Source organism: Prosopis cineraria, unplaced genomic scaffold, assembly GCF_029017545.1.
Source record: "Prosopis cineraria cultivar Desert tree isolate PC_DT_omini unplaced genomic scaffold, ASM2901754v1 PC98, whole genome shotgun sequence".
NCBI classification, from domain to species: Eukaryota; Viridiplantae; Streptophyta; class Magnoliopsida; order Fabales; family Fabaceae; genus Prosopis; species Prosopis cineraria.
The window spans coordinates 1-14003 of record NW_026555425.1 but is presented as its reverse complement, the minus strand read 5'-3'; positions in this window follow the sequence as shown (position 1 = coordinate 14003).

The window sequence follows — 14003 nt, the reverse complement described above, 5'->3', positions numbered from 1 at the left end:
AATAAGTAACAGAGTAATTAACTAATTCCTATTTTGAACAAACCAGCATAAATAGTATTAGCAGAAAAATGCAATATGCTGTAACTCTATCAAGATTCGGCACCCGAGTCATGATAGATGGATATGAGAACAACACACCAACTCACATTCATCTTTCTTTTAGCTTCACTTGCAAAAACTTTACAGCCTTATTACAACCAAACCTACATATTCCTTTCATTTTATAGTTAAGCTATTTAAAACCATTTATTAGAATTCATGAGGGGTAATTAAATCATTGATATCGTCTAAAAAAACTCTCAATTTATTCTTATTAAATACATCATTTTTATGAATACTTTATCTTTTATATGCAACTACTTATGTATAGAATCAAATGAAGAAGTGTCTCTCGATTAATAAGCAAGAAACATGGGATGAGCCAGTCAGCTCGCCGCCCTCCCGGCCTAAGCACTAGCCACTAAAATATGCAAATCAACAATCGCCAAGGCACGTTGAATTGAGGGGAGGCAAATGCAACCCCTCAACTTGGCTAAAAGTGCAACTTCAAAGTGTGAAATTCAATGTTTTACACAATTGTACCCTATATTTTCATATTTTACACTTGTATCCTTAATTAATTACTTGAGATCACTTAAACCCTAATCAAGATTTAAATATATTAATTACAATTTCTCAAATCCATAATAATTTAGCATAAGCATAATAAATTATAACCCAAAATATTAAACTCTTGCCACACACGAGACAACCTTTATAATATTATATATATATATATATATATATGTATGTATATATATATATATGTATGTATGTATAATTATTTACCTTTTAATAACAAAATCAAACCCAAAATTTCCACAATGATTTTTTTAATTATTTACTTGTTTTCTTGCTCTACAATATAATTTTATAACATGAAATCACAAATATTAATTTTTTATTATTTTTCACCTTTATTCTTGTAAGGTATATGATTATTTTTCAATTAATAGATTTTTAATTTTTATAATATTAATATTTTTATTTTGAACAATGATTTTAAAATCGAACCAGATGGTCAGACCGTCAACCGATTTGGATTCCAGTTTAGTCAATATATGAAAACCATTTTGGAGATTGAGCTAAGTTGAGCTGTTTTGGACAGGTGGTCAGACCAAAAACCGGACCATTAAAAAAAACTTATTTTTTTATTGAATTTTTTTAAAAAATGACCAATTTTTTTAATCATTTAATGTTATGATGTATTATATGCTTGTTAATTCATGATAAACTTAAAATATTTAATTTTTTAAGTTAAGTAGTAATTTCATATTTATTTCTTATATTTATATTATTACATACATATATAATCTTTTTTACTTTAATTATTACATTACCAGTCATTGATCCAACTCGATTGAATCATGCAAATTGTGAACCACTGACCTTTTCAATTTAATATTCGGCCCGATTCTAAAAACAATAATTTTAAATTAAACCGCACTCCGAGCCAGGGTTATGGTTTTGCCACTGCAAATCAATCTCAGAAATGACTTAATTTTGTTGTTAAATTAGATCCTTTCTTTTGGTATTTCTTCGTTAGATCCTTTTATATGACACATTGAATTCTTTATACAGACCCTGTATCAAGTGGTTTTTTTTCAAACCATGCATGATACTGTTATATTTTATCCAACCCATGCTTACATATAGTGTTTTTTTTTTTTCACAAAGATGCAATCTTGCAATTTTATATTCGTAATGCTATTATATTTAAAAGATGGTTTAAGGAGAAGAAATGAAATTAAAGGAAAATAGAAGAGTGAAAAGAATAATTTTCTTTTTTAAAGAAAAGCACAAAAATTTGGCAGTATGGCCAGCCTGGATTTAAATCCTCTAAATTTGATATTTGTAAATTTGGACAAATTTTTTATTTTTAAAAAAGAGGAAGAAAATTTTATATTTTATAAAAAATTATGAAATGAGTAAAAACCTAAAAAGAAAAAGAAAAGTTCACCCACATTCACTAATTTCAGTTTCAGAGGATTTGAATCCAGCCAGCCGCCTCACAAATGAATGGAATATGCTGTTTTTACTAAGAATCGCCCTTTAAAATAGGATAGCGTCTTTAGCCGTACATAACAAGTGGTACTTTTTTCCCCTTATATTTGAGACCAAGAACCTCCTTTGTGTTTATATTTTCTCTATTATAGAGTAGAGAAATTTTTTATCATATTTATAAGTCATATTAATAAATTATCATCATAAATTTTATCTTTTATCCTTCATTAAATATTGGAGAAAAAAAATGTTGTTAAGGTTTTAAAGTTATTAATTTTTTTATACGACTTAAGGTTTTAAAGTTTTCTTTTAATTCTAATAAAATATATTAAAAATAAATTTTAAATAAGATTAAAGGGGCATTCAAATTACTTACCTAGTTGTAAAGAAGCCTAGATTCACCCAAAAAAAAATTAGCAACAATAAGGAAGGAAGGAGGGAAGAAGGAAGTTGACTCCCCTTTCCTATTTATCCCAACGAACCATCCTCGTGTTATAAAATACACGCCCTGGTCCCCACCATCCAGCTCTCTTTTGGTTACTATTTTGTTTTATGGGAGTCAATTTCATTATCTTCATGTGAACTGCGATTCAACGAATCCATGCCTCCTCTAAAAGGCCCAAACAATATTATGGATCTTTGCAAGCCCATTCATTTAGGCCCAATAAGAAAAGCTTTCTTACCGAATATATGGGCCTGGAGGCCATTACGGGTATATCTGGGGAGGAACCTTTTTCAGACTCCAAAATAGACCTCAATCCCTTGCAAATTGCAATGTTGCAGTTGCAGTACATATGGCAGTGGGGTTGAATACAAACAAAGTTTTTTTTTTGGGCTCCCAATCAATGTATAAGTATGAAATTAGCTTACATATGAAAAAAGAATCTTAAAGTAAAAGAAAATATCTATTAAATTTTAGACAACATTATGTTATTTTTAAAAGTATTTAAGTTTAAATTTCATAACAATAATTATTGTTGTATTGTAAAACTAGGAAAGTACGCGTGAAATTCGACGTTCTTGTAATCAATGATAAATGGATGGATTGGTCCTGAAAATCATGAACAGGTAATCTCAAATATATGTGAACGTTGGTTTCACAGCTACTACATGGGTAATAAGTATGCTCACTCCTCCCTCAGTTAAAAAATACTATAAGTTATTTTTTTAAGAAATTTGATATCAAAAAATATAGATATTTTTAATATTTTAAGATGTAATTAATATATTTATTTTAAAATTTTCTTAATAAATGAATTATGTTATATTTATTTTCAAATAAAATAACTTATTAAATAAAGATAAATATAAAAAGATTGTATTAGTTTGAAGATAATTAACTAATTTATTGAGGTTAAAATTCAGTTAAAAATACCTGTCACTTTTAACAAAGTTAGAACAATATAATCCAAATAATATAATTATTTGGTCAGATATTATCATCACTCCATATATGTGGCAAAATATAAAGTCCGGTACATACTCTCATTGATCCTATTTATAGAGTAGAGAGAAAAAATTTTATTTTTGTTCTATTTATAAGTCATCTCATTAAATTTTTATTACAAATTTTCTCATTTGCCTTCCATTAAATATTAATATAGAAAATATGTTATTAAAATATGTATATTCAGTAGGAGTAAAGTTAAAAAATTACTCAATTTTTAAACATGATTAATAAGTTTTAAATTTTTTCCTTATTCCAGTTAAATACATTAAAAATTATTTATAATAGGACCAAAATAGTTTGACAATTAAGTAAAGTTGGTCACTTTAACATTTTTATACGTCACCTAACATTGGTCCGAGAGATTAGCTTAAGGATGTTTAATATCTTCATTTAAACGAAGCCATTTAAAACTAAAATGAGTACATTGTTGTTCAAATTTCTGCTCATCTGCGTTTTCAAGTTCTACGCGACTTTAAAGAGATTCTAATATTCGCATTTTACAAGAGAAATTTGCTAAGACCCACGCTCGCTAGCACAATATAAAAACTCAAATAAATCATAGTATTTATTTATAAGCAATCAATAACTCAAACTATTTTCCAAACTCTTTGCAACTCTTGAAAATATATATATATATATATATATATATATATATATGTATGTATGTATGTATATTTCTTTTTTGCAACTCTTGAATATAGAGTCTTGTTTCAATTAAACCAATCTTATTATAATTAGTAAGTTGTTATAATTATCTTGAAAAAGTCTCTTTTTAAGATTTCAACTTTGTTTTAAAAAAAATTCTCTCAAAGATAAACGAGATTAAGAATAGATTAAATATAATGGAAGCTTAGAAACTAATGAGAGTTTTTCGCAAAGTTTTATTGAGAATGGTAAATGAATGAATACAATATCTTTAATGTACAAATTAAAAGCTTCTAAGAATGTTCAAACAATGAATAGTTCACTCAATTGATCAGCATTATTGTTTTAGACTTGAATTGTATCATATACATAGTTTTGCAATGTATAGACCGTTAGAACAGTGAATGTAGCCGTTGGTGACATTTCTTGAGTGCAATCAAGAGATTCACACGTGAAATGAAGCTAGGCAAGTTCCAATCACGCATATATGACAATTCAAGTATCAACACTAAGGTGACTTATGCTTATTTTATAAAGTGAGAAGACGTAAGTTATTCTGTATGATAAAACAGGCGTGGTTCCCATAAGTTCTCACGCGTGAATTAGCTGGCAGAATGCCAAAACCAATATGGGTAACAAATCATGCATGAAACAAACTAACTATCACATGTGAAATGGCTGATTATAAAATCCAAGTCATTATAGATAACAAATCACGTGTGGAACACTCTTTTTATGGCTAATTATAAAATCAAGCCATCAGATTACAAATGGAACCAATATGCATTCAAATGTGGATTGCATTATGAAAAAAGTTAGTTTCTATAAGTGACAAATCACGCAAATACACAATACAAAACAAGCTTGAATTGGTTTAAGGCTTACTTAGACTAAATGTGTTCACAAGATCAAGCGACAAAATAGATATGAAAGCTTCCTCTTTCAAGCATGAAACATCACTATTCAAAAAGCAATGGAGATTAACATGCTTATAAATAATTTAATTATAATCATGCTAAAGAGAGGGGCAGGCCCAGTTGGAGTATATTTGTGTGTATGCATGTGTAACAAATGCACATATATTTGTTTAACACTTTATATTTTAAGGTTATACCCCACATTAAATTAAATAAAATTAATAGGCTCAGACTTATTTAGCATCAAGTTGTGAGTTGTGGCTGAATCTTTTTGAATAGAAGCTTTGCCCCCAATACTATTATATTTTTAATATTTAAATTTGAGACATTTGATGATAAAATTTTTTTTTCCAGTTTTTTCTTTAAAAGCTATCTATAAAATAAACCAAAAGTCTTTTAGACGTACTTAGATTCAAATTTAAATTAACATATTATTCTCTTTCATGTATGTGTGTGTGGATGGATGGAGTCATGGAGACAAACAAATGCACATATTTTTTTAACACTTTACTATATTCTAAGTTTATACCCATGTTAAATTGAAAAAATTTAATAGACTCAGACTTGTTTAGAATCAAGTTGGAAGTCGTGGCTAAATCTTTTGAATACAAACTTTATTATCAATACTATTATCCCTGTTTAAAAATATAAGACATTTTTTGAGAAGTTAAATATTTAAAAATATGAGGTATTTTTAGTCTTTCGAGATATAATCATTGTCTTTTTTTAAAAAATGTCTCTATTAATAATGACTTTATATTTATTATAAGGTGTTTAATAGGAGTGAATATGAAAAAATAAGATTAGTTTGAAAGTAGGTAATTATTTTATTGGGAGGTGAGATTCGATTAAAAATATTTTATATTTTTTTAAACGGAAAGAGTATTATATTTTTAATATTTAATTTGAAATATTTGGTTAAGATGGTACAATTATCTTATTAATTAAACTAACTCTTTTTTTCTTCTTCATTAAATAAAATAAAAAATAGAAATCAAAAGAAGACACGTGTAACCGGCAAATTAAAGAAGCGGTGCATTATTTTTCAAACTAGTGTGGCAAGACAAGAACAAGCCCATGGACAGGACAGGTTAATTACAACTAGACAATGAAAAAGCGTATTCGAATTCATTCATAATCAGTACGTGTGTCATGCTTCACCAGCAGCTTTTGACTTTCCCTGATGCCCGTTACTTGAGACACCAACTGCTTGTCAATAGTGAAATGAGTTAAATTTTCAATCGGATTATATGATATTTTAAACTTTTATTTATATTATTTTCATTTAAAAATATAAAATATTTTTTAAAGAGTTAATGTTAAAAATATAAAATATTTTTAATATTAAAAAAATTACACTATGTAAATTTAAGGTATTAGATGCTCTTAAATAAATTATTAAAAGATAAAAGTACTATTTGACCCTAGTGAAATTGTACCTTCACGTTCATTATTTTCTATTCGCAACACTTTATTCCTCTTACATCTTATTATAAGACAAAATTACAATTGGCTGGTATTTTTAAATTTGTAAAAAAATATTTTAATTTTCAATTTTATAAATCAATTACCACAATAAAATATGTACATAAATTACAACTTGGTGCAATTAGGGCGCACAATATTTTGAAAAAAAATAATTATTTCATCATTGTCTAATATTTAAAAAAATACAACTTTAAAACTTTGTCCAAAGGACGGAGTATGTGATCTCTTAAATATGAATGCAATATTTATTTGAAAGAATGACCCTAGGTTTTAAAAATTTAAGTTAATAATAGTTATGTTCCCAAGAAAATTAAAAAAAAGAGTTGTAAATATTAATTCAAATAATTATAAATAAAAATCCTGTTATAATTTAATAACTGTACTTGATACTTTAATATGTATTTACAATTGAAACTCCTAAATTTATAATTATTTGATAAATTTTTTCAACTTATTTTTTTAAAAATTTTGTTGGGATGCTAACTTTTATTAATTTAGCATTTTAAACTTAACTGTCAATCTCCCTATTTATTTTATATTTTTATTATGTGACATTTGGTACATTGATTTCAAAAGTCCAGAATTTAGTAGATAATGATAATCTAGTTTATAAGAATTTAATTCAATATAACTTACAAGGTTATTGATTAAACAATTTGTTATCATGTAAAGATCTTATTGATAAAAAATTTATAACTATCTTTGTTAGTGTTATTTGAACTTAGAAAAAATGTTTTGGACTTTAGTCGCTGTGAATTTCAAAGCACAACTAAACTTAACTTTTTTTCCTTCCCTTATCTTATACACAATAAAATATAAGAATTTTACTGTTCATGAAACAGTATAATTAATAGTCTTGTGAGCCCATCAATTGTTTTTTTTTTAATTTAATTGTTTTCTCTCAACTTTTTTTTACAATATTTTTTTGGTTATGCTCATTTTCTTCATTTTGTTAAAAAGAGAAAAACATGCTTGACCACAATTATTAACATTTAAAAAATATTTTTATTGTATTTTTATAACATCCTATGAATAATAAGTTCAAAAACAAAACAAAACATTTATATTTTTAAGTATGTACAAGAGTAAAAAATGTGAAAAAACTAATAACAAGTTATTATTGAAATAAATCCTTTTAAAAAATGTGACATTTATTTTAAAAGTCTATTTTACTTACGTGTAACCAAAGTCTTTGCTTAAAATTCATAGTAAGTCTTGTGCCGAGAAAATAATACAGTAAAATTAAAGTTTCGTGAAAGTAAAAGTATATCCACTTTTAAGCAATGAAAGAAACTAAATTTATGTTTTATTTGTCTCGAGTTTGTGTTGTATAAGAATATATAGACACAATGAATGAGTGTTTAATCTCACTTTTAGCTTTATATTTTATGAACTTCATTAGTTTATTTCAAATTAGTTTCATATAAAGTGCCATAGTTTATGTAATTATAATCGATCGTGCATAAGGTAATTGGTTCCCTTTCATATAAATCTCGTTGCATGTTCTGTCATTTGTGCATCAATAGAGTAGTTGAACTTAGGGCTGTACAAAAGTCTCGTGGTCTTGTTCGGTCCGGTCCGACCCATGAAAATCCGGTCCAGTCCAGTCTTGTAAAATGCTGGTCCTATAGGACTAAAAAGACAGGACTAATTTTTCGAGTAAGACCAGACTAGAGACCAAGCATCTGGACTAAGTGGTCCGATTTGGTCCTATATAATTATTTTAATATAATTAAAATTAATTTATAAATTATTAATTAATAAGCCTCAGAAAAAAAGTTTTAATTCTGCCTTGCATTTTGCACTCTAATCGAAAAAAAAAACCTCAACACTGTTACTCAACAGCACTTAGCATATGAGCCACTCACTCAACTTTGCTCTCATTCTCAATTTCTTCATTGCGCCAAAGCCCTAGCCCCTGCCTTGTACTTTGCACTCTGATCTTGATCTGTTCGAACTTTGAAGGAACATGTTTGTGGGCTGATTTTTATTACTTCTGTTCTTGCTAATTTTTTTTCCTCTGGTCTATTTTCGGTCTTTCCTCTGATTTTTTATTGAAGTTATGTATTTAAATCATTTGAAGTTTGGACTGTAACTAAAATATTGTTTTCTTAGTGTTAGAAATTATTATGGATTTATTATGATTATAAGTGTTTTTATTATCTTAATTGAGTTTGTTAAGTTAAAATAGATTATTGGTCATCATAGAGAAAAAAAAGAAAAAAAAAAGGCCAAGTGAGTATTGGATTAACAGGACCAGTCTCCCAATCCTATGGACCAAGTCCAGTCTTGTTAATCTTCGGGTTTTCACAGGACCAGACCGGGCTACGGGTTACCTAATCTAGTCCTTTTCATGAAAAGGACCAGACTCCAGGTTAGGCTAAAGTTCAGTTCTGTCCAGTCTTTTGTGCAGCCCTAGTTGAATTTGATCTAAATAGATTTGGAAACTAGTTATTAGGTTATAAATTTATTAGGATCCACAAATATCTTGTCTAATTAGTTTTTGGAATATTAATACAACAATATGCCAATTAATTCCATTGTCAGGAGTTTTTTAATTGCGACTCTGATTTGCCTTCCACAAGGAAACTGGCCACGTTCATGTTAGATAAAAATTTAATCCAACCGAATTTAAATATTTGGTTAAAAATCATTTGTTATGGTGGTTTGTTACAAAGGTTTTTTGCCAATTGCAAATACTACTAAAACCATCCATTACAACAAGATAATGATAGATACCTTTCTTTGCTTTTTTTTTTTGTGCAATGATGTCTTTTTATAAAAATAATCTTGTCTAAGGTATGATTAAACATTAAATATAGCATATTTTAATGAAATTCAAATATTACTTTATTATATTACAAAAAACTAGTTCAATTCGCTTGTATAAAAAAAAATTATTAAAGAGTTTGGTATAACATTTTTTATAAATTATTTTAATGACATGAGAGAGAAACTTGTTAAACTTTCTTTATCCACAAAATAAAGACTGATCTTTGATAAATCACCATGTAATTTAAAATATTATTATTTAAATACTTAAATGTTCTGTTATATTTTTAAAAACATTTGACCTTTTAAAATTGAAAGCCGATTTTGCCCCTGATGAGAGTCACTGGTCACATTCTACTAAGGTAAAAGTCTTTATAAGGATACAAATTCACATGATATTCAAACACTAACAAAAACCAAGAAAAAACGAGTAAATTTTTTCTAACTACGGGCATTTTCTATTTTTATAAAAAAGAATAAGAAATTGGAAAGATTGAAACAAAAAGAGAAGTCGCTGTCTTTAGCTGGAAAAGACGCCCTCGTCAAATCTAGGAGCAGTTTTTCCACGTTGTTAATTAAAGTAGGTAATAATAAATAATTACAAAAATAAACGAAGGTTCCATACCTCCATGTGTTGATAATACATTGGCTGAAATATTTTTGTCAAGCGAGCAATTGTACTGTTTTTGACTAAAGCCTTGGCTCTTCATCTCACCTCATTAATACTTCATAGCTCGCCGGTCTGATTGATCTTGTTTCATTCTCAATCCTTATCAGCTTCCTTCATTCATTGGTTTCTGTATATTGAAATATTAAATTAAATTTAATAAAATTTCCATCAAATTTTGAAATTACTTCGACTTTTTTATTTATCAAATATTCGAATTTTTCTCTCAAAACTAAAAAGAAAAACTATCTCATATTGTGGTGTCATTTTAAAATTTTTAAATTAAACCATGCTTCATTATCATAAATGTTTTTTAAATTAACTTTTTTGAATTTATATATATATTTTATAACAAATTAGTTTGAGCACGAGATGGGAGATTGTAATAGCTCAAGTTTTCGAGATACTAATGGACGAATGAAAACAATTTTAAACAAAATTAAAGGTTGATTTCACATATGCATCCCTCTTTTTCTTTTTTTATAAGATGTTCTATTAAAATCTATTTCATTTTTTTTTATACATAAGATGTTTTGCATGAAAACATAGACAACAAGTGACTTTATTCTCAAAATAACCTTCATAATTTAGTGGAGAGAGGAAGTATGAATATTTTCAAAAGTTTATACTCTCTTTTTGAAAATTCGGATTCCCAAATTTATTTAATTGTGTTCATTAGTGTTTGCAGTCTTTGAAGAAATGTCTTACACAATAGTAACGAAGTGAGGCTTTGATAATTAATATGCTTTCTATATATTAATTAAACGTATCTACAAATTCCTCTAAATAAATATAAAAAAAAGGACTTGGCTTTTGAAGGTTTAATTTTACATTTTGGGCCATTTCTTTTGGGCGGTTTGGCTTTTAATTAAGTAAAAGGTCAATTAAAAATGAAATGACATGCAACAACTAAAATTAACAAGCAGTCAAAATCTACCTAACGAAAGTATTAATTATTAATTAATTGGCTGTGAGTGGTGTCCAAGTCATTAAGCGTTGGTCCACCGCCCTTTGTTGAAAATTCCATCTCGGCTGCTCATGCTGTACTAATTATTATTGGACAAGGATATATTGAATGTATAAATTTAAGTTCCTAAGTTTTTTTTAATTTTAAATATAAAAATCTAATTTTTCTTAGCTCTCCCATTTAATTTTTTTTTCCCACATCACCTTATCAATTTCACTGTTTTTCTCACTGCCAGTCTCTCTCATGTTTAATATAACTTATTTTAGAGAAAATGTCACATTTTTTACATAATTAAAAAAAATCAACTTCATCATTTTTCTTAATCCACATGAGTTCATTAACTAGATCTTATATCTAAACTCTGAACGAGTATTTTCTTTGTTACTTATAACTTACCAGCTTTAAACCAAATATTGATTTTATTTAAGGTATCAGTTTCAACCAGTCAATCTATCATTGGTAATGTGAGAAAATATTTTTTGGTTCATCTTACATTATATAGTGGCCATCATGTATTTACAAAAATCTGAAATACGCTGTATTATTCTAGACAAATTTCTATAATTTTTTTGGTTTTCCATATATATCTTCATATATTTCTAGGTAATTTATTCAAGAATTTCCATAACTTTTGCATGCACATAAAAATTTTAAATTAAACACACTGTTAAGAGAAAATAACTAAGATATTAACTAAACATCGAGCATCTTATTATTTACTTTAACTTCGTCTCTAAAAAACTCTGATAAGAAAATGCAATGAGGATGAAGGAGACACCTCTCCAAACCTAAAACCCCATCACAGATTATATATGTGTGCGTGCATGCATGCGTGTGTGTGTGTGTTGTTTTTTTTTATATATTTATTAAGTTTTGCCCATTGATTTTTTATAATATAAAATTATTATTTATTATATTTATTATATATGTTTAAGCATTGCACTTTTGCAAATTATATATGTGCGCGTGCGTGTGTGTTCTTTCCAAGATGACCTTAATAAAATTATAAGAGTATTTATGTAGCACTTGTATTTAAGTATGTGAGTATATGGAGGAGGATATACGTACTTGAAGAGTTACACCGAATGTAATGTATGTGGGAACAAAGTCACGTGAGGAACTTGGTTCGGATTCACACAACAAACACACACAAAGAAGAGAGGAAAGAGCAGTCTGGATACTTGGAGAATACAGAGAGAGCCTATTCTTATGCTTTGGTGTCACATATAAACTATCCACACCCAGTGAGAGTTTTGTGAATCGTATTGCACAAAGTTAACATAGCTATATAAACAGGAGAGGAGCCAGAAATTTTTATTAAAAAAAACAGAGATGGTAAATATATATATAATAAAGAAAGAAGTTTATCATCAACATGATATAAATATTTTAACATATATATTTATATTAATTTTACATACGTATAACAATATATATATATAATATATATTTATTTATTTATTAAGTTTTGCCCATCAATTTTTTATTGTATAAAAATCATTAGTTATATATCTACAATAAATGTTTTAGCAATTTTCTTCTCAACAGGGATTATCATTAAATTGGTAAAAATTTTGTCATCTTTATGAGCATCAAATGATTTAAATACATCATTGAAATATAAAATTGTATTCAATATAATAAGCCATATTACTTGCTTATTGAATTTATTATTTTAATTTTTTTAATTAATAATGTAGTAAACAAATATATCAACACATTAATAATATTCAATTGTCATAAAATCTTTATGTCAATGAGATTAAATTATATCAGAGTAAAAATCATTCATATTATAAATTTCAATAGCTTGATTATTTTAGAAAAGTAATTTTTTTAGAAGAACCTTCACCAAAAATCTCTTAAATTTTAGATAAGTGATTTTATGATAGATATCAAATATATACATCATTCAATATATCTTAGAATTTTTGTTTCAATGCTTAACAAAGTTGTTAATAATAATTCTCATAATTTCTTTCATAAATATAAAAAAAAAGCAAAATAAAATGGCATCAATACTTTAAGAGCATATATAGTATTATATTATTAAAATGGAGTAGATCTTATAACAATCATATTTTTAAATTACTAAAATAGTTGCTCTATATATGTAAAAGACTACATATAGAATTAAAATGAGAATTCAATTTTAGTGTTTCATAACTTTTTTAATGTGTCAACTTAGGTGAGTTTAAAAATATATAAACCTAACATTTTAATAGAAAAAAATTAAAAAGTTAGAGGGGCTCATGGCCCTTGCCGGTCCCCTTCCTCCACCCTCTACATAGAGCTCATTTTGAAGGGATTGAGTAATCACTTTTGATATAGAGAAGCTAATAGATATACCGATCTTCTTACTTGACAGCCGCATCTTGAGACACACTTAGACATTACTATTCTTGAGTATCCCCCATTTAAATGTAGAAATCTAATGATTCTAGAGGTAATTTTTATAACTCATGCATGGCTTTGTAGTTGCCTTGTATGAAAAAAAAAAAAAAAGTTAACATAGGTGCTCCCACACTTTTGCAAAAGGATGGAAGAAATTGCACACAAGACCCAAAAACATATTACTCTTATAAACCCAGATTTCTCCATAATTTTGGTAAAGCCACATGGGCTTAACCGAACAAAGTAAAAACAAACCAGGAGAAGGCATTCTTTACAAGTTAATTATAAATGTATCTCGTTTGTTAGGGTGGTTTCATGCTTACATCTTGGATATATGGTATGGACCACACACAAGCACGCTTGCTACTTCAATAACTGTCTATGATCTACCTTGTGCATGTATCTCTCTACTCTACGATTTTTTTTTTTTTTTGAATTTTTTGCCTGATGTGCTCTGTGTGTGAATTGACCATTAATACATATTTTAATGTCTACTCAGAGTTTATATATAGATGGGCATGTATTATTAGGGACCACGATTTTGATTTCCCATTTCAGGATATCGTTTTTATTGATTACTTGCACGTCTTTCATTCTCCCGTCAACTCATATTCAATGGATTCATTATTACAAGAGGCCGCACAACTATATAAATATATA